This window comes from Hylobates moloch, unplaced genomic scaffold (assembly GCF_009828535.3).
Source record: "Hylobates moloch isolate HMO894 unplaced genomic scaffold, HMol_V3 SCAFFOLD_18, whole genome shotgun sequence".
Taxonomy (NCBI): domain Eukaryota; kingdom Metazoa; phylum Chordata; class Mammalia; order Primates; family Hylobatidae; genus Hylobates; species Hylobates moloch.
Window position 1 is genome coordinate 43,494,233 of NW_026652293.1, and position 22,630 is coordinate 43,516,862.

The 22,630-nt window shown below is 41.1% G+C and overlaps 1 protein-coding gene across 15 annotated transcripts in view; it reads left to right on the top strand.

Moving 5' to 3' along the window:
• Positions 1-10,337: 10,337 nt before the first annotated feature.
• DAB1 (DAB adaptor protein 1) overlaps positions 10,338-22,630 on the top strand; it is an 863,435-nt gene continuing 851,142 nt past the window's right edge. For 6 of the 15 annotated variants that reach the window (XR_009210852.1, XM_058430805.1, XM_058430792.1 and 3 more), the window contains exons 1-2: positions 10,360-10,417; positions 16,924-16,997. The gene's annotated coding sequence lies outside the window, so the exon portion shown is untranslated. Of the gene's footprint in view, positions 10,418-16,923; positions 16,998-22,630 lie in introns of all 15 variants that reach the window. The other 9 variants (XM_058430797.1, XM_058430802.1, XM_058430803.1 and 6 more) reach the window with 5 other exon arrangements.

Genomic DNA, 22,630 nt, shown 5'->3' on the forward strand with positions numbered 1-22,630 from the left:
GGGAGCCTTAAGAGAATGGCTTTGGAGTCAGGCACACTCTTATGCAGTCCGGACTCTCAGTGACTACTGTGATCTTGGGCAAGTTACATAACTCTCTGAGCATCTGTTTCCTAACCCAGGAAATAGAGAACAATAATAGCACTTACTTCATATGAGTGTCTCAAATGTAATATATGATGGAAAGGATAATCTTTCATATTAAGTAGGCATTCAACATATGTTAGTTCCCTTGAAAATGCAATTTTTTTTCTATGTGTTACATTCGTGAAATACACAAACCCAAGCATCCAAAAGACCAGGATCCAGTTACCCATATCCTGTATTAGTAATTCACTGTGTCCTTAAGGAGGTCTCTTAACCTCTCTTTTGTTTATTTTCCTCATCTATACCATGGGGACAAGAATAAGTGTTGTTTAGGAGCCCACATGAAATTAGGGATATGAAAAAGCTCTGAAGATCAGAATACAAATCCAAGAGGTGACCTAAGTCTATTGCTGGTAGTATTTTCACTTGAGAGGAAGTTAGCAACACTGAGAGGTTTACTAGAGGTCTTTGTCTAATAGTAGCTTTTACCTTCATCCAGGTATAGTCCTGGTATTCACATTGGTGCAAGAGATATTCGAGATACATTGAAGTCCATGTGTTCCTCACTCCCTTATTTTTTTCACTTCAATCTCTCTGTTGATTTCAGAAAATATATTCCATCTCAGATACCAAGAGAGCCCATTATCAGGAAATATGAAAGGGTTTCAGGGAATGTAGTTAAACTAGTTAGTCTGGAAAAATTAAGGGTAGAACGACCCAAAGGATGAATGAGAATTAGATAGCATTGCACGAACTTCTCAGATTTTGAAGTGAAGATAGGTTCAAGTCCTCCTGGTCTACCACTTTCTAGCTCTGAGGACTTGTTAAGCCTCAGCCTTTTCATCTGTAAGACGGGCATATTATGATTTATTTTTGCAAGGTTGTTGAAAAGTGGGGGTTTCAGTGAATATAAAGTGCCTATTAAGGCATCTGGCACATAGACTATCTACAATATAAGATATATATTTAAAAAAATTAATAAGAGCAATAATAATAACATATAGTCAGAGGGATACGGAGCCCAAACAAGAGGAAAGGTTCCAAATGTTTGGTCTGAGCAGCAAATACAAATCACTAATAGGAAGTAAATGCAAAAGGTCAAGAGGCAGGGAGATGAGAAACAAGTCAGCAGGCAGATTGATGGAGACAAATAATTTGGGGTCCAGGTTAGGAAATAGGCTTAGGTTTTGTAGCCCTGGCTGAAAGGTACAGACCAGAAAAGCCATCTCGGCCGCTTAGGGAAGTTCTGTCCTCATGCCTTTGTTTATACAGGCCATAGCTTTCTCCTTCAGGACTCAGATGACAACCCCATGCAGAAGTGCCTGATGGAAAAATAGGTTGTTAGCAAGAGGAGAGGCTGGGATGCTCCGGGCACAGGGTTCTGACCAGTGGCAAGTATGGAATCGTAACTCTTGAATGTCAGAGAGTGGGATTTCCCTTCAGAGTTGCCCATGTGACTAAGTACCTCTCAGGTTAGTGGAGTGAACTGTTTCCCCAACTTCAGTTTCTTTGTAATCAGGTAAAATCTCAGCACATCTAGAATGCCTTTTGGCCATTGTCTCACTGACTTCTTACCTCAGGGAGCCCAATTTGAAGGAGTTGCTGGAAGCAAAGAGAGAGAGTTTGAAATGAATTCAGACAGTCAGTCGTCAGCCAGAACTTTGGTGGGGGATGTTTCTCTGCTTGCTGACTGTGCTGGCTCCCTCAGCCACCCCCTAACAAGCACCTGGCCTGGCAGAGTTAGGAGGTGGAGTTCTGTGTCTGTTATTAATATCAATGAGAATGGCTTTTTTTTTCTGTTAAATCTGAGTACTAATTTTCATCTATCTACATCGCAGAGTTCAGGGAAATCACAGAGCAGACTAAGAACAATACTGCATATGGGTGCCTTACTTTGCAATAAGCTGACTCTAAGAAAAGTGGTGTGGCATTCATCTGTACAAACAGTTGTCTTTTCCCTGCCATTAAGGCAGGAAGGTGTTGAATTCATGGTGGTAATGGACATTCTTTAACCTACCAAGAAAGCTAGGGCATGCTATTTTATCATACGGAGCCATAATCTCCCAATAGTTTAAATAAGGAGGTGAACAGATAATTACTAAGGTTCTCTTAGATTCTAAAAAAAAAATACTCTTCCAAGTGAAATAATTGCCAACTAGAATCGAATGGGTGAGACAGTGGTAGATCTTGACACTTCCACAGAAGGAACCCATTCAACCCCTGAGTAACACAGTATATTTTGTGTGGCCTGCCTGGTTTTTGAAAGGTGACATAATTAAGAGTTAATAGACTTAGGATCTTGATCTTGTTCTGTCACTATAAGCTGTATGTCAGTGGATGAGTCACTTCCTCTCTGTAGGCTTCAGGGGTTTTTTTTTCCTTTCTTTTTAAATTTTAAAAATAAGAATCTTGGACCCGATTACTTCTGAGGTCTTTTTTTTTTTTTTTTTTTTGCATGAACATTCTATAATTCCATACTGATAAAACTGCAATACTTTAAAAATACTTATATTTTGACTACAATCTTAACTTTGTCACATCTTAAACATTTCTCTGTAAAACCTAAGCCTAACCTCTAACATAGTACCTGATGCACAGCTAGTACTTAGTAAATGGTAGATGGTTGAATGGATAACTCTTGCCTACATCCATCTTGTATTTTCCACTCGTGGCAACTTTCTAACTGTGTGACCATTGACAAATTGCTTAATGTCTATAGCTCAGATTCATCATCTATAAAATACAGGTAATAATAGTACCTGTCTCACAGAGTTGTTACAAGGATAAAATGAGTTATTACATGTAAAGTATCTGCAACAGGGTCTGGCACACAGAAAGCTCTTTGTAAGTCTTAGCTATCATCCCCATCCCCATCATCATCATCATCATCATTACCATCATCTCTACTTACTCTATTACTCTTCATACATGTACATTGTTTTCAGAATCTTCTCCAGATGCCAGTGTCATTTAGTCATTCAGAGATTATTTCCTTTCACTTTTGATGGTTAATCCTCTTTTGCCATATTAAAAATCAATCTAGCACTTTTTTCTCAGCACTTTGAGAAGTGAGTTTTTCCTTGTCTAACAATGCCCACTTGCCTTTTTTGTTTCTCTCAAATTATTTCAAACTGCTGTATCACATAGTTACTTTACTTCCAAGTGTCTCACTTCTTCTATACTCTTACCAACTTCTTTGGCTTGAACAAAGCCCTTCATTGCATCTTCTCATTTCTGAGAGACACCACTAGTGGTACAATGAACACTTTCCAAAGATGCTTGGGTTTCAGCTGAGTGGGGGTCTCATCAGATATCTGCACAGGTCATGATCATCATGGCAGCATCCTTTTGATCAGTGAAAGTGTACTTATTGAGCATCTTATATGTGCCAGGCTCTGTTCTAGGTGCTAATAATTTCAGACCCTGAGTGTATCATTCACATCCCCATAGGTCCAGCCATCTGTTGAACACATCCCCATTGAGACCCTTCTGTTAGAGATATAATCATTACTTTTAATTTAATTTAATTTAATTAATTAATTAATTAATTTATTTATTTATTTTGAGATGGATGCTCACTCTGCTGCCCAGGCTGGAGTGCAGTGACACGATCTTGGCTCATGGCAGCCTCTACCTCCCAGGTTCAAGTGATTCTCATGTCTCAGCCTCCCGTGTAGCTGGGATTACAGGTGCACACCACCATCCCCAGCTGATTTTTGTATTTTTAGTAGAGATGTGGTTTCATCATGTTGGCCAAGCTGGTCTCAAACTCCTGACCTAAGGTGACCTGCTCGCCTTGGCCCCCCAAAGTGCTGGGATTACAGGTGTGAGCCACTGCGCCCGGCCCAATCATCACTTTTTATATGTGAACTTTTCATATGTACAGTAACTACTTTTATTGTCAAGTGCTAGATGCTAGAAATAAAAAGCTGTGTGCAGCATACTTGTTGTCCTTGAATAGCTCTTCCCCTCTTAGGGAGCAGATCTATACAAGGATTGCAGCCCATCATGGTAAGGGCTCTAATAGAGGCACAGTGGCTGAAAAGAAGCATCCTGCTTCTCTGAGACTACTTTTCTTAATCTATAAGGCGGGCATGATCTTACTCACCTCCTTAGACTCTTGTGAAGCAACCCTCCAGCTTCTTCTCTTTTCTATCTACAGTTGCTCTCCAGGGGCCTCAGCCAGTCCCAGGGCTGTGGATACCAACTCTCTGCTGATGAGTCCCAGGCAGTAGCAGCTCAGACCCAAGTCTTGGTAATTATTCTCTACTCCTATCTTTCTTTCACATTGTATATTTATCTGACAGTAAATCCTGCCAACTCTATCATTAGAATACATTCTGATTCTCCCCTCTTCACATCCCATCTACTCTCATTCAAGCTAGTGTCTTGCCTCCTGGGACCTTTTCAGCAGCCTCCTAGGCCTCTATTCATCCACCCTTGTCAACCTGCAGTTGGCCCTCTCCAGAGCAGTCAAAGTAATAATTTCAAATTAACTCAGATCATGTCACTCCCCTTCTCAACCTCCTGTGGTCTCCATATTGTGCTTAGAATCCAAAGTGCTGTGCTGGCCCTACAAGACCATTATGGTCTGGCTTCCACCTACCACTTTTCTTCTTGTTCACTCTGAGCTACTGATTTCCTTATTCATCTTCAAATGTGCCACCTCAGATGTGAAGACCTTTTCCCTCTTCTTCCGTTTCTTTGCCCCCAGGTATTGGTATGGCCCACCCTTCATTTCATTTCAGTCTCTGTCCCTATGTCCCTATATCAAAGACCCTTTTTCTAATACCCCAACCTGAAGTAGCACCATCACCGTGTTCTACAAACTCACCTTCTTTAGTACTCTTCATCACATCAATCTTTGCCGTCCGTTATTAGAGTTGTTTATTAATTTGTTTATGAAATGATCCTCACCTATAATGCCAGCTTCATGGGGGCAGGGATGTTGTCAGCTTTGTTCACTTCTATGTCCTCAGGGGGATATGGCCTAGGGTGGGCACTCAACAAGTATTTTTTGAATGAGTAAATGAATGAATGAGGATTAAATAAGATCATATTTGGAAAACACCAAGCTTCAAGTATTGAGTTTGAGAATTGGTCACTTCTTGCTACCACTACCTCACTGCACCCTTCCCCATACCCCTCAGCCTCCCCCCGCCCTGCAGAAGTTGCTGTGCACTCATAGATGTCCTCACAGCCTTCTTTCTTTCAGATGAGAAATTAATCAAAATCCGGTCTCCTGCTGTTCCTTTTCTCAAGCTCATTCATTCTGAAATACACTGTCCTTCTGTGTTAGCAAGGCCAGGATATTTATTCCTGTGAGTTAAAAAGAAAAGAGAAGAAAAACTACAGAAAATGTAGTGACCATTTCATTTTACAATGAGTTGATAAGTTATTAGTTTTTCTTTCATTTACTCTTGTCTTTGGAGACTTGTATCTAAGGTTCAGGCAGAATTAACCCACATGAAGAAGTCACATAAAAGGCCCTTTTCAGGGTGTCCTTGTTTTAAATTCCCTGTCTCTGGCATCATAACCGCCTTAGCCAAATCTTCCTGGCATCTCCCAACACATAAATCTGCTCTCACCCCTTAATGGAGCTCAGCACATTCATTCCTGTGCCAAGTTTAGTCTGCGTATTAGAGATTAAGAAGCAACCAGACCACCAGCTTGCAAACATCTGACTGTTCCCAAGTGTGGTGGAAAGAGAAGGGCATTGGCAGCAGAGCCTTGGGTTCAAATCCAAGATTATCATGTTCATAAACCTGGACAAATTGCTTACTGTCTGGGACCCTCTGTTTTATCATCTGTAAACGATCTTCCTCAGGGTTGTTATGAAGATTAGAATGGAGGATCATTCAAAAAGTGTGTTACTTAGACATTTGATGAATGCAAGTCTCACCCCCTTCCCATGTTGGGCTCTTCCTCTTGCAGTGGTGACATTCATACTCCCGCTTTCTGCAGAAACAGACCCATAGGCCCAGTAATGAGACCTTGAAGACATCCCATTCCTCTTCTCATGCTCATTCATTCTAAAATATACCGTTTTTCTGTTTTAGCAAGGCTGTAGTATTTATTCATCTGAGCTAAAATGAAAAGAAGAAAGTGTAATTACCCTTAATTTTTAGACACAGTAGTACACTGAGTAATAATTATTTACTCAATTCGTGGAAGTGTCACAGTCTAAAAGTCTTAAGAGTTCCAGTATCATTCAAATTTTTTTAACTTAAAAACTATTTCAAAAGAACAGTCTATTTTTGTAGAAACAGTGCAGTATTTGCAGCATAGAGGCATTTAATATTTACTCTATATATGTGTTGAATGTTGAGTGAATACATAAATGAAATAATGAATGAATAGATGTGTAATACAAGCAAAAACAGAGCTGCTCTGGTAAAAACAGATGCGGAGGTCTCAGAAGCCTGTATGCTGGGCCCTCCCTCAACTCAGAAAATAACCTTTGAAATGTGACAACCAGAACCTTCTCACCTCTTGTAACACAGTCTGGGTACCATTCATCTGGCCCAACACCATTCCTGTTGCAGACATTTTTTTTTTTTCTACAGGATTTTTGATGAGGTTATTATCTTGTTGCTTCTTGGGGAAAAAAATCAGTAAAGGGAACAACTCATTCTAGTTCTGGACAATTTGGAACTTTAAGAAATGTTTCATATTGAGACAAAATTGATCCATTGATTTTAGTTCACTTATTCATTAATTCGTTGATTCATTCATTCATTCATTTTATTCATTTTAAACACATGTTGAGGCCGGGCGCGGTGGCTCACGCTTGTAATCCCAGCACTTTGGGAGGCCGAGGTGGGCGGATCACGAAGTCAGGAGATCGAGACCACGGTGAAACTCCATCTCTACTAAAAAAAAAAAATACAAAAAAATTAGCCGGGCGTGGTGGTGGGCGCCTGTAGTCCCAGCTACTCGGAGAGGCTGAGGCAGGAGAATGGCGTGAACCCGGGAGGCGGAGCTTGCAGTGAGCCGAGATTGCGCCACTGCACTCCAGCCTGGGCGACAGAGCGAGACTCCGTCTCAAACAACAACAACAACAACAACAACAACAAAAAAAAACACATGTTGAGCATCGATTCTGGGTCCTGCCTAAAGCTTCACTCTTACCATATACCTTTCTTTTTCGTTTTAAATGCATTTCTTCTTATGGTGTCACTCACTGAAGATCAGTGTAGATTTATACTGAAGGTTTTCTTGAGGAAAGGGAGAATCACATCACAAAATATACAGCAAAAATTTCTTAAAATGTGCTTTCCAAATATTGAGCCTCTTGGACCTCTTCAGTACATCACCAACTTAGCTAACTACCTTCTCTTGTTAGCCACCTGGTTCTCTACCTTTCTTTCCCTGTTCATTCTTCTCCCAAATGGCTTTTTTTTTTAAAGATAGCCCCAACCCTTTCTTGTGTATTTTGATCTAATAACTCTTTTCTAAGCTTCTACTTAGTACATCATCCTAACCACACAGAAGTTCTTCCTCATGGCCTGCCCTTCTTAGAATGGGTAGGAAGAAAGAGATTGTAATTAATTATATGTTATTTTTAACCCTATGTGACAAAAACATTATAATTAATTTTACATTTTTAATTATATTTGACAAAAAAAGAATAAACTGTGGTCCCAGCCCTCCAACAGTTAATTATCACACTTCGTATAGTGTAAAAAATATTAGAATTCACTCATTCAACAGATATCTATTGAGCACAAATTTTGTGTCAATCACCTTTCTAGGTCCTGAGGATACTGCTGTCACAAACAAAACAGTCAGTATTCTCTACCCTCATAGAGTTTCCATTCTGCAGGAGGGAGATAGAATGATAGAAAAATAAATAATAAGTGTAAGTGTGACAGATAATAATAAATGTAAATGAGAAACATAAAGCACGGATGGATGCTGGGGCAGGAGGAGAGATCGGGTTACCTCATTGCCCATGGAGCCACATAGTGATTAAAATCTGGGACTGAGGGTTGGCCTGGATTCCTGGGCTTATCAGTGTGTGTGACATTATTCCTGAGGGCGTCAAGCAAGATGGCAGTGGTGAGATGTGGGTTGATGAGGAGGGTAGAAGTGAGGTGCATGGTTGGCCATCTCTGTTCTTCTGCCAGTGGTGATGTGGGCATTCAGCACGGATGGTTCTCTCTGCATCCTAGAGCTCCTGCGATTCCTCCTGAATTTTCCCAGCAGAAGAAGGTGAGAAATATGTGGAGTTGTGGAAATACAGAAGAGTGTTTGGAATGTAGGAAAGCTTTTGTACTTTTATACTTAGGTGCTATGAAGAATAGACAGTCATGTAAAAATGTGCCTGGACAAAAAAGGGTATGAAAAATGTTAATAAACTGAGGGAGGACCAAGCAAGGCCTGTTTGTCCAGGTTCTTCTTGGCCTCTCTGTGTGGCATTCCTTTCCCCCAGGGAACAGGGCAGGACACCTATCACATGAGGGTCTTCAGGGGAAAAGGGAAAAGGTCAGGGAATGACCCTTCTAGGTTTTATGCTTTGGGAGAGAAATTCTAATTTATATGACCCATCTCAGGGGAGAAAGAAGAGGAAGAGACAGGAGGGCCGGGGAAGGTCAGAAGGACTTTGTGCCTGAGACCCCCTCAGTCTCCTTCAGTTTGAAGTGCTCAGCACGCCAAGGCACTATGCTTTGGAGTAGTTTGTTCTAAGCCCCAAGGGAGCAAAGAGGTGGGGAGAGGCAATTAGGAAAGATGCCTCAGAGTAGGAGACAGCATAGGAGTTAGCCATTCGTGAATGACAGGGCAAAATGCATTCTGATGGCCAAAGGGAGCAGGAACCTAGGATGCAAAGTGAAATCAAGAGATACAACCAGAGAAACATAAGCTACTGTCATGAAGGAACTTGCATGTCATGAGGGATTGGAGCTTTCACACCACCAGCACTGGGAGAACATCAGAAGCCAGAGAATGAAATGCCCAGATCTTCAGAAAGACTCTTCTAATATCTATGTTTTGCAGGCAAAATGTCACATAGGAAGAATAGAAATGCTTCTTCCAGGAGGAAGGGCAGAGGGGAGTAGGGAAGGAGATGTGGAGACCCGCCCAGCCATCCAGTACAATCCCAGTACTCTTCTGCTCAGCAGCCCTGCAGCTATGCCAAGACTCCTCAGATAGCCTGAGGTCTTCTCTCCACCAGAGAAAACCTCTCAACTGCTAGCATCAGCCCACCTCAGAGGTGTGCTCTAGTATTTGGGGCTTTCACTGCTGGTTTGTGTCCTTTGTCTTCATTGTCCTATTGTCCTCTAGGCAGAAATCAACGTCAAAGTGAACAGGTGTTGCTAATGGTACTAGAGACTAAGAATCAGGAAACAACAACTTCAAGGCCAAAATAATAACATTTTAATTGGAAACCTACTGCAAAGAGACTAACCTATGTAGATATATGCAAATCCTATGCAAATACACATGTGGTCTTTCTAACTATTGTCAGAACCTGGATTTGACCCATGGGAATTCTTAATGGTAGATGCTAGCATTCAGCTGAGGCTAAGGGCTGTTGACGAACAATTCTAGGTTTTACCTATGTTTAAACCACAATTAAGAAATATATTGATGGCAACCTGAAATTAATTAGCTTAACCGAATGTTGGAATTGATTGGGTCTTGAGAGAGCCTTGTCTCTGAAGCTAAGCCTTGGGGGGCTTGCAGGGGTTGGAAGGAAAACTGAACTTAAAAGCACCTAGCAGAAATGAAAAGGAATGGGCGAGGAGCCGCTGAGAGCATTATTAAAGGGGAAAGATTCTTATCAGAGAGTTGAAAGAGGAATGCTTAAATTTCCAGTCACGCACAGCTGTTCTAGGTCAGACCTCTCAGTCAAATGTGAAAAAAATGATGTTGGAAGGCAAGATTATGTGAGATACAGAGGGGGAAGCAGGCATTTGAGTGTCAGAGTGTATCACATTGAATGTGCCATCACATAAGATGGACGGGGTCCAGCCCAGCACTTGCAGGCCAGGCCATGGGGCTCCCTCCAGCCAGAGCCCACAGGCCACTCCAAAGGACATGGGGAGGAGCCACTGAGACTAATGATCAGGAGTAAAGGATTTCCCCTATGAGGTGTGTCCTGTCTTTTATTTCTTAGGCATTAATTATGTAAGCTATCAAGTTATATAATAAATGGTTTCATTTTCTCAGTTAAAAAAAAAAAAAAAAACTACATTATCTGAAGTTACACAATCCTAAAATTAAATCTCACCTCTGCTCCTTTTTACAGCGTGTCCTTGGGCAAATTGCTTTGCATCTCTGAGCCTCGCTTTCTTTACTGGTCAGAGTACAGATCAAATCTAATGCAAAGGTAGAAAGGCACTAAGCCACTTTGGTACTGATTAATCCTTACCTTATGTTTGTGTGCGGTCCTATGATTTGTAAATTGTTGTCTGAGGTACAAATCACAAGGCTTTGTTCCAAGCCTACATTCTTTCCATTAAAGGTTTCTGCTGTAAGACCCTCAGCCCCTCTGTCCTGGTTCTCTCCTTCTCTTCAGAGCAGCTTCTTGAGTTACTGTCCAGAGGCACTGTCTCCACTTCCTCCCCTCCCATTTTCTCCTGTCCAAGCCAGGTGTCCCCACCTATGTCAACAGAGACCTAGCTGTTGAGTCCAACGTCAACCTTGCTGTCTGTATCTCACTTTCTCAGGACTATCGAGGCTCACTTCCCACATAAAATCTCTCCCTTACACATCTGTGACAATGGACTAATGATAAGAATAAACCAGGATACAAAACTTGAATTATGCTTCCCATTTTATTTTTATAATTATGTGCATACACATACATACACATCCCCATACAAAGGGAAAAGAAATTACTGTCAGGAAAAAAGCCAAAATGCGTTCAGATGTTAATTCTGGGCATTGCTGGGATTTTTCAAACTGTCCACAAAGGATACATTATTTTTAACTGGGAAAGATAAACATGGTTTTAAAAATGCTGCACATGCTAGGCTAGGAAGTCCATTAACCTGGGTCTCAACCTGCTCCTTAATGCCTCAAGCCCTGTCCCTAGAGAGGATCATTTCTTTTCTAAAAGTGGGAAAGTTTCTCAAGTTCTCCTTGCCTCCTGCATCCTGAGACTCTGTGAATCATGCCTTCAACTGCCAGATCCTTTTGGATCTGAAATTCTAAAATTCTCAAGGACTGGAGAGCCTTCATTAGACAGTGGCCTCTCTCTTTGCTTTATTTTGTTAGATTTCTCACTTCCTGGTTTGTGTTTTCATTTACCAGGGTCTTGGTATGGAGTTACCATATTACCATATGGAGTCTCCATATTGCTGTGAGCAATAAGGAGAGGCTGAAAGATCCAGATGGAGAATCAGAAAGGCAGGCAGAGATAGAGGCCAAGGAGCAGACGGGGCAGCGCCTTCTTCATGCATTTGGTGCAGCTGTGAGGACCTCATACCTGACTTAGTGCTACTCTGGCCCTTCTGGTGCTTCTGCTGACCTTTTGTGAACATTCCTGGGGACATAGTGCTCCAGGGCTGGTATTTCAGAGAATGAACACCTTGGAGAAATGTAAATTCCCCTGTCTCAAGCATCCTGTCCCAAGTTTTAGCTGCAAGAGAGGCATATTTTCAAGAGAACAGCAGCCCAAACTTGGAATATTACAGAAACAGAAGCCCTGTTTTAAAAATTCCCTTGAAATAATATTTACCTTTCCACAAATATCTTAAGACATGACCTTCAATCTTGATGTAGCATTTTCTTCTTTCAGATGTGAGGATTACATGCTGCAGTGATGGGAATTCCAGGCCCTGTTAAGTGTCTAATCTCATCAGCACCCCCTTTGAAAAATAGGAATCATGTAGCTGCTCCCCATTACTAAATACTCACCTACCACCGTCCTGCCCATGGCCACCACATGCAGCTTCAGCTCCAGCTCTAGACTAACCTGGATTTGGGGCAGTTCAGAATCAACTTAGGTTTCTTCAACCTTAGGTTATTTTGCTCCTGGTTTGGCTTGGACACTCCTGATCACTTCTGCATCATTGCTTGTGTTTGAGTCATTGCTCTTGGTAACTCATGTGATATAACAGCTACTTCTCTCTGGCCTAGACCTCTTCTTAACACAACCATCCCTGTCCCCAGCTTCACAAGGCTGTGACTCAGTAGAAGTGATCCATCAAGATGTCCAAGTGGTTTTCTCCTTTGAGTTACTGATAAGTATTATATTACATTACTATATTTACCTGTGTAGTCCAGGATAAGTCCAAGTTGATCATGATAATTCTTTAAATAAAGGATAAAATAGGTTTTCATAGATTTGATTTAGAATTGTAGTATCACATTTTTATGATTGGTTTACATGGTATGTGTTCATGAGTGTGCATGTGCACGTGTGCTATCTTGGTTAGGTTTAGGTATCATTAGTGTCTAGATTCACTACATTGTGTTCAGAACTTATAGACTATACCTTTTGTCTATTCTGGTTCTTCTGAAGTTTTCTTTGTATCCTATATGATCACTTTGGATGGTCAATGTTTTAGAATGCATGTCTTGAAAGGATATGCATTCTTTCTTTAAGGCTGTTTAACATAATACTTGAAAGGGGCAGGCTCTGGGGATCCCTGCCTTAGTTTCAAATCAGGTTTACTCTTAGAGTGACAGTGCAACTGTTTTAAAATCTCAGGAAAATCAGTTAGCCTCCTTGTTCTTCAGTTTTCTTATCGTTAATACAGGGATAATAATCTCCTACTTCACGATAGCCTTTCTCCAACATTAAATGAGGCAATAGTAAATATTTAGAACAATGCCTGGAGCATTGTAAGCACTCAATTAATATAGCTTTTAGTAATTTTTAAAAGATATATACATAACTTACTAATAATATTCTATTTTTGTCTTTTTATTGTTCATTCAATATCAAGAAGGTTATTTCTGTCATGATCTCTTTATATTTCTAAGAGTTTTTCTTTATATATTTTGACATTATGTAACAGCTCATTTCTTATTGTTTCTATCAATATAAAAATAACTTTCTTGGTCTCATATAATGCTTTTACCCTGAATTCTACTTTGAAATGTTCCCAATCACTGCTTTCTTTTTGTTTGTTTTGTATACTTGATAAATATTTGCCTAGCTTTCACCAATTCCCCTTTTCTCTCTCATTTTTCTTTTACCATTTGTCTTTTGTAAGCAGCATATGGTTGAGTTTTGCTTTTAACCCAATCTGAAAGACTTTATTTTTTATTAGAAGAACTTAAACCATTTATATTTACTGTCATAACTGATATGTTTGGTCTTATTCCTGTCTTTTTGTTTTATGCTTTCTCTTCTTTATGCTTTCTTGGGACTTCCTTTGTTTTCTTTTTTTTTTCTATCTAGGCTATCGTATCTTTGTAATTTTTTTTTTTTTTTTTTTGCTTCTATGATTTAAAAGCTGAATGTCTGTTTTTAGCCAGTCCTGGGTAGAACTAAAAGAAATCATCCCTGAGCTTATATAGTGACAGAAGTGAAATGGTAGGTAGGCAGCCAGGCCACTCAGCATGGAAGTCAGTAAAATCGGTCTTAAACCTCAGAGGAATAGTGATGGCTGTTCCCTGAGCCACCTTATCGCAGCTGTATAAAGCCCAAGCACTGCAGCTCTGCATCATATTTCTGTGCTTCACATGTGGGTCCCAGCCTGCTTATCTAGCCCCATCTTCTACAAGACTTAGTTAAGTACCATGTGCTTCAGGCATGTCACACTACCAACCATTTCCCAAACCAGACAGATTCTTAAGTAGGCATCTCCACATTGTGGTTTAGATTGTTTCCTTTTTGCCTGGAAAAACTCTTCAGGACCTAATGCAGATTGTGTGTGGGTGTGTGTGTGCGTGCACGTGTATGTGTTTCGTTCTCTTACTGTGCCATTCTTCCATAGATAGAATTATGCAGTAGAACTCACTGGACAAACCTGACTGGCTTGGAGTTCCAGCTTTGTTACTTGTAGTTCTAGATGCCCTGGAGAAAAAAAAATTGACATGGAATCAAAGTTTTCTCATTGGTACAATGGGAATAGTAATATGTCTCCCTCAGAGTAAGGACTGAATAAAATAATGAAATCAACATGGAAAGACCTTAGCAGAGTAAACAGCACAGAGTAGGCTTTCAATGTATTTTTAATAAGTGAACAAAGGAGGGAAGAAATACAGGAGGGAGGAGAGGAAGCATTGATTTTTTTTTTTTTTTTTTTTTTGATGGAGTCTTGCTCTGTCACCCAGGCTGGAGTGCAGTGGCGCGATCTCGGCTTATTACAAGCTCTGCCTCCTGGGTTCACGCCATTCTCCTGCCTCAGCCTCCTGAGTACCTGGGACTACAGGTGCCCGCCACCACGCCCAGCTAATTTTTTGTATTTTTAGTAGAGACTGGGTTTCACTGTGTTAGCCAGGATGGTCTCGATCTCCTGACCTCATGATCTGCCCGCCTTGGCCTCCCAAAGTGCTGAGATTACAGGCTTGAGCCACCGTGCCTGGCCGCATTGATTTTTTAATTAAAAAAAACAAGTTCTGAAATGATTTGCTTTAGGAAGACTAAAGCTTATATTTCTGACCACTACTAACAGCTCATTTTCAATAACCCTCCCCCACACTCTTCCCTCTGTCTCTGGGGCAGAGTGGCAGTCATGTGATCCACAAAGCATTTCGTGTGCAGACAGCATCTTCATTTATATTGGCCTTCCTTGCAAAGGCCCACGGGCCTAGGGCAAATTTATTAAAGTGGAGTCTATTTATTCAATTTATTAAACAGGAATATTCGAAGGGTTTTCATTTAGAAGAGTGAGTTGATTTACTCTGTTTGGCTTTAGATAGCAGGGCTAAGTCCAATGGGTAAAAGTTATAGGAAGGCAGATTTTAGCTCAACTTAAGATATATCAAAAGGTTTTTTGAAAGAGGATTTATTCATTTAATCATTTGACATGTATTCATCAATCAGAATCAGAGAAGAGAGAATGACCTTTTATAGGGCTCTTCCTCTGTCTGGGACACTGTGGCAGGGTCTGTCACATACTTTAATGTCATGTACTTTTCTTTAATGTATAAGGAAGCTTATTATCCCCCATTATACAGATATCAAAAACTGAGTTTCCAAAAGGTTGTCGCTTGCCCAAGCTGAACAATAGCTAGGATGTGACTGAGTCTGGCTTAAACTCAAATCGCTATTTTATGGAGAATTCATTCTCTTTCCACTTGACTGTGCTGTCTCCCACAACAGATAGAGGATCATATCTGCAAGACTACCAGAAATTGGATACAAGACTGAAAAATCCATCAATTCACTTTTTCCCCATAATTGTTTCTCCTTTACCTCCCTCCTGTCTCTCTATCCTATCCCTGCCAACCCCCAAACCAGCCCCAACATGCAGTACAAAATTAAACACTTCACAGTTTAATCATCAGATTGTGAATGTTGTCAGGCCACTTCTCCAAAGCATTGCTCATCACAGGGACACTTCCTCCCTCGCACAGCCTCACATGTAAGTGGATTCCTCATTCAGATTTAACTTAGAGGTTTTCTAAGGGCCATATCATGAATGAGACTGGAAAGAGAAGAGTAGCTCTTGCCTGATGCTATCTATGGGAGGATGTACCAACCAGGGCCCTGTCAGGAAGCAGAATTAATCTCAGATGGTTCTGGGAAGTTACTTTAATGAAGGTACCCCTAACTCTAAACAGGGTTGAAGCATCAAGTAAGGGGTGGTAAAGCACCTAAGGCTGTCAATAGTGGGAAGCTATGGCCATTTCCAAGGCTGAAGGAGCTGGTGGGGGCGGAGTGGATGGGTAACTGTTATCTGGGCAGGTGGGAGTCAGAGCTATGAAGGAAGGGCCTTCATAGGGACCTACATTCCTGGATGTATATAGCTATGAAGAAGGGGCACTAAGTCAGGAAGGGAGAAAAGAAGGGCCCCAGTATCTCTCTCTTCCTGTCCCTTGACCTCTCTGAGCTTCCCTTTGACAGAACCCAGCCAGGAACAAGAATGCAGTGGAGCCCCATGAAGCTGTCCGTAGAACTTAGAGCAGGGCAGAGAAGGGACCAGAGAGAAAATAACCAGCTCATATGGGAATATTGGATAAGTGTTATGGTGGGCAGAACTGAGAGGGAAAACCCATTGTGAATCACTCTGGCAGACCTCTTCCTGCTTCTCTGGACCCAACCTTCAGAAAGGAAGGGGTTAGAAAATTCTGTAATGACTTCTTCTTGAGGCAGCTGCCATTCACACTGCAGCCCCTGCCAAATGCCTTGCTGTTCTCAATATGTCTGAGTCTCTTAAAGGAATTCCTCTGGATAAGATTCATATTCATTCATGCATATAGGTTTACTATACATCATACTTTATTCTAAATACTGATAATAAAAAGAGGAAAAAGCAGGACTGCTGTCCTGCAACCCATCATAATATACTAAGGGAAATGGATACATGAATCCATTATTTCAATGTGTTAGAAATAACATAAAAGTATGAATGCTGGTCTGAGGGATATCTGGTAGGGTGAGTAATCCTCCTTGGAAGAATTACAAAAGAAGATTTTGGGTCTTAAGGGATGAGGAGTTTTACTGCGGTAGACAAAGGCAGGACCATTCCTGGAATATGGCATGGCAAATGCCAAGTTACGTAAGATTGAAAAGAGACGGTGTCTTCAGGGAACAGCCAGAAAGTAACTGTGGCTGGAACATCAGGCACAGATTTTACTGTGAGTCATTAGGCTAGAGAACTTCCAGAATGGGTCAAACCTGGTCAAATTCTTGCTTCTTCCTATATACCACATCCTGAGCAAATGTTTCCAAAGAGGTCAAGTATTGTTGTTCCTGCTTGTTTCTTCCCACAGCCTTCTAAGAGAAAGCAAAGGAAAAGAGATCCCAGAGCCCAGGTGTGCAGCTGTTGGAGGAAAAGGGCCTGAAGGTACATAGGGGAAGCTCCTTGCTGTGCATGGGGCAAAGCCAGGATAATTCATTTCAGCTGGTATTTCTCCAATATTTCTGTATTCAAAGTTTTTTTGGGAAAATTTCAACATAGGGTATGTCCCTAACCTTAGATAACTTCTAAATTGGTGAATCTGGGAGGGCTTCCTGGAAAAGACAAATTTTGGCTGATGTCTAAGGATAGAAGGAAGGAAACCAGCAAATATTGAATCCCTACTCTGTGATCAGATAATATAGCAGGCGCTTTTGATATGTTATTTCCCATAAGTCTCATGGTAACCCCTTGAGGTGGGTATCATTAGTCCCATTTTGCAGATAGGAAACTGAAGCTCAGAGAAGTGACGTGTCCAGAATCACCCAACTAGATAATAACCAAAGAAGAATTCAAATTTGACTGAGCATAAATCTAAAACCTACATTCTTGCATTGTGTTATGTTTGCCTTCAAAGAACCATGCAAGGTGCACACAGTCAAGGGTAGACAAAAGATAAAACCTTTTATTCTGTAAATGGATGCTGGGAGGGCTTGGTGAAATAAGATGTGAATGGTCCCTGACTTACAGGGTTCAACTTAATGATTTTTAGACTTTATGATGGTGCAAAAGTGATACACATTCAGTAGAAACCACACTTTGACTTTTAAATGTTTATCTTTTTTCATTCTAATGATATGTGGTATGATACTCTCATGATGCTGGGCAGTGGCAGTGAGCTGCAGCTCCCAGTCAGCCAGGCAGTCACTAGGACAGACAACCCATACTGTGCTCTATAATATACTGTATTCAACATATCACATAAGATACTCAACACTTGATTATAAATAGACTTTGAGTTAGAGGATTTTGCCCAACCGTACACTAATATAAATGTTCTGAGCACACTTAAGGTACACTAAGTGATATGGTTTGGCTCTGTGTCCCCACCCAAATCTCATCTAGAATTGTAATCCTCACATGTGGAGGAAAGGACCTGGTGGGAGGTGATTGGATCATGCCAGTGGATTTCTCCCATGCTGTTCTTATGACAGTGAGTGAGTTCTAACAAGATCTGATGGTTTTAAAGTATGGCACATCGCCCCTTGCTTGCCCTCTTTCCTGCCGCCATGTAAGAAGGTGCTTGCCTTACCTTTGCCTTCTGCCATGATTGTAAGTTTCCTGAGGCCTCCCCAGCCATTCAGAACTGTGAGTCAATTAGACCTTTTTTCATTCATAAATTACCCAGTTTCAGGTAGTTTCTTTGTAGCAGTGTAAAAATGGACTAGTATAGGAAATTGGTACTGAGAGAAGTGGGGCATTGCTATAAAGATACTTGAAAATGTGGAAGTGAGTTTTGAACTAGGTAACGGACAGAGGTTGGAACAGTTTGGAGGGCCCAAAGAGAGGAAGATATAGGAATGTTTGGAACTTCCTGCAGACTCATTGAATGGTTTTGACCCAAATGCTGATAGTGGTATGGACAATGAAGTCCAGGCTGAGGTGGTCTTAGATGGAGATGAGGAACTTACTGGGAACTGGAGTAAAGATAATTCTTGCTGTGTGTTAGCAAACAGATTTGCAGCATTCTTCCCTGGCCTAGAGATCTATGGAACTTTGAACTTGAGAGAGATGATTTAAGGTATCTGGTGGAAGAAATTTCTAAGCAGCAAAGTGTTCAAGATGTAGCTTAGGTGCTCTTAACAGCACACACCCATATGTGTTCACAAAGAATTGGTCGAAAATTGGAACTTATGTTTAAAAAGGAAGCAGAGCATAAAGTTTGGAAAATTTCCAGCCTGACCATGCAGTAGAAAAGAAAAACCCATTTTCTAGGGAGAAATTCAAGCTGGCTGCAGAAATTTACATAAGTAACAAGGAGCCAAATGTTAATTGCCAAGACAATGAGGAAAATGCCTCCAAGGCATTTCAGAGATCTTCACAACAGCCCCTCACATCACAAACTCAGAGGCCTAGGAGGGAAAAATTGTTTTAGGGACCAGGCCCAGGGCTCCACTGCTCCATGCAGCCTCGAGACGTGGCACCCTGCATTCCAGCCACTCCAGCTCCAGCTGTGGCTAAAAGGGGCCAAGGTACAGCTCAGGCCATTGATTCAGAGGGTGCAAGCCCCAAGCCTTGGTGGCTTCCATGTGGTGTTAGGCCTGCAGGTGTGCAGAAGACAAGAGTTGAGCTTTGGGAGCCTTTACCTCAAGATGTCCAGGCAGAAGTCTGATGCAGGGGTGGAGCCCTCATGAAGAACTTCTACTAGGGTAATGCAGAGGGGAAATGTGGGATTGGAACATCACACAGAGTCCCCACTGGGGCACTGCCTAGTGGAGCTGTGAGAAGAGGGCCATCATCCTCCAGACCCCAGACTTGTAGATCCACCAACAGCTTTTACTATGCATCTGGAAAAGCCACAGGCACTCAATGCCAGCCCACGAAAGCAGCTGCAGGAGTTGACTCCTGCAGCATCACAGGGGCAGAGGTGTCCAAGGCCATGGGAGCCTACTTCTTGCATCAGTATGTCTTGGATGTGAGACATGGGGTCAAAGGAGATTATTTTGGGGCTTTAAGATTTAATGACTACCCTGTTGGGTTTTGGACTTGCATGGGGCCTGTAGCTCATTTGTTTTGACCAGTTTCTCCCATCTACCCAATTCCTGTACCCCCATTGTATCTTGGAAGTAACTAACTTGCTTTTGATTTTACAGGCTCATAGGCAGAAGGAACTTGCCTTGTCTCAGATGAGACTTTGGACTTGGACTTTTGAGTTAATGCTGGAATGAGTTAAGACTTTAAGGGACTGTTGGGAAGGCATGACTGGTTTTTAAATGTGAGAAGGACATGAGATTTAGGAGGGGCTAGGGTGGAATGATATGGTTTGGTTCTGTGTCCCCACCCAAAAATCATCTTGAACTGTAATTTCATGTGTGGAGGGAGGGACCTGGTGGGAGGTGATTGCATCATGGGGGTGGATTTTCCCCATGCTGTTCACCTGATAGTGAGTTCTCATGAGATCTGATGGTTTTAAAGTGTGGCACTTGTCCCCCTTGCTCACTCTCTCTCCTACTGCCATGTGAAGAAAGTTCTTGCTTCCCCTCTGCCTTCCACCATGATTGTAAGTTTTCTGAGGCCTTCCCAGCCATGTGGAACTGTGAGTCAATTAAACCTTTTTTTTTTTTTTTTCATAAATTACCCAGTCGCAAGTAGTTCTTTATGGCAGTGTGAAAATGAACTAATACCCTGGTTACATGTATTAAATATATTTTTGATTTATTATATTTTCAACATATATCCTAAGTTCAGGAGCATCAATACCCTCTTGTTTCACACTTCTATGCCTTTGGATATGCTGATCCCACAGTCTGGAATACACTCTGTCCCATCTTTACAACTCCCCATAGCTCTTGTTGCTTATACTTTTTCTATATCCTTTTAGCTTTAGCTCAGATATTCCTTCTACTAGGAAGCCTTACACTGATTACATAGTATTAGATATACCTTAATTGTCTACCTCTCCCACCAGACACTGAGCTCCCTTCTAACATTTCTATGTGGCTTCAGCATCACCCACAAAATGCATCTTGTTGACTAAATAAATGCCTATCAGAGAAAGCCCATGGCATAACAGGTGTTTTATCAATAATAGTCTCCTATTTCTCCTCTTTCTGGAGGCAGCATTTTGAATAAAGACTCAAAGGCCAACAATAAAACAATTTTATATGAAATTAGCCTTTTCCAGGAAGTCTTGTCACATGGAAGGCTCCCTCCATGCCTGTCTCTTATTGAAAGAGGTAAGCACTGTGACACTGACTTTTTCTAAGCTGACCCTGCACAATGACACCCAAGTCCCCTTACCCTTACACAGAAAGGCTGGGATCTTACTTTTCCCAGTGGCTGTCTCTTGCCTGGTAAAATGCAAAACCTTTTCCACTTACAGGGCAGAGGCAGGGCTAGCTGATGGATTGACAAGAGCAGAGTAGCACACAAAGTAACAGTAAAACAGAATGATAATGCATTTCCTAATGGCCTCCTTCACAGCTGTGTACACTGATTTAATCTTTGCAAAGCACTCTATTGTTTATGAGGCCTCTGGGTACAATTTTATGCCTGACTGAAGAGGTTGCTAATAGCTGCCATATTTGTGTTTAAGGACCTGCAAAGGATTAAACAAAGTATTTTAGAGCAATGAGCCATAATAAACTAATAATATATTGCAAATAATAAATGTTTTTCAGCCAATAATTGACTACAAATCTGGTGAACTTTAAATGACAAAAAGTACTAATTATAAATACAGTTGTTCCATGTATCCGTCAATGGAGGTGAAAAATCAGAGAAGAATAGGAGAGATCTGGGGCACTTCAGGTCATCAGGAATGTTGGCACAGACTGAACTCTTTCCCTGGCATCATGGCTGAGAACTGTCAAAGTCACTTAGTGAAATGCTGGGTTTCATTTCCATTTTTTTAAGGATAGAGCAGGAGTCTGAGGCCTAAGTCACCCACTTAGATGGGTGGTTATTTATTTATTTTTTTTACCAATTCATTTTCTAGGCCGAAGGTTTCTAGTGCTTGGTTTGCATTTAGAAGAATTGCTAGAGAAATCCTCCAGACAATCCTGAAAAGAAGGGCTGGGTCTTAAGAGAGAGAATTTGGCTGGGTGCAGTGGCTCATGCCTGTAATCCTAGGACTTTGGGAGGCCTAGACAGGAGGATCACATGAGGCTAGGAGTTTGAGAACAGCCTGAACAACATAGTGAGACCCTGTCTTTACAATAAATAAGTAAATACATTAGCTGACCATGTTAGCATGCTCCTATAGTCCCAGCTACTTGGGAGGTTGAGGCAGGAGAGTTGCTTGAGCCCAGGACCTCAAAGCTACAGTGAGCCATGATTGTGCCACTGTACTCTAGCCTGGGTGACAGAGAGAGACCTGTCTCAAAAAAAAAAAAAAGAAAAAAAAGAAAATAAATAAGTTATGTTTACCTAAGTAAGTCTCTGCATTCTTTGAATGAGAAGCCTGAGACACAGAGAGATGAAGTGTCTGATCTGAAGTGGTATGATTGGTAAATGGCAGAGCCACAGTCAGCTATTGAGACTCCAACACCCATGCTCTTTTCACCAAATCATATTATATCTCTCTTATGAACCCATTATAGGACACAGAAGAGGGATTTTTTTCTTTCCAACACTTTGGAAGAATGTATTTCTATACTTTGCACATCTTTCAATCACACCAGTTTTTTTTTTTTCTGTTCTTATACATAATATATATTCATTACCTAAATTTTGAACTATATTTTTTAAAACTCAAGATGAAAATTAGAATTACCCATATTTATGCCACCCAAATAAATCATTCTCAACTTCCTGTTGCATTTTCTTTAAGAATTTTTTTCCATGTAAATGTAATAAAATATTGGGATTATATTTATGACTTCTCAATAGACTAACTTTTTGAAAACACCATTATTTGATATTATTGCATGTTTTTTTGAAAAATATCATTTTATAAGTCTGTGTTATTCCATGGGCACAGGGATAAAGCGGCCTAGAACATTCAGAGAGCTCCAAGTGATAGAAAAAGGGAATAATACTTAAGAGTCTGGATTCTGGAGTCACAGTGCCTTGGTTCAAAT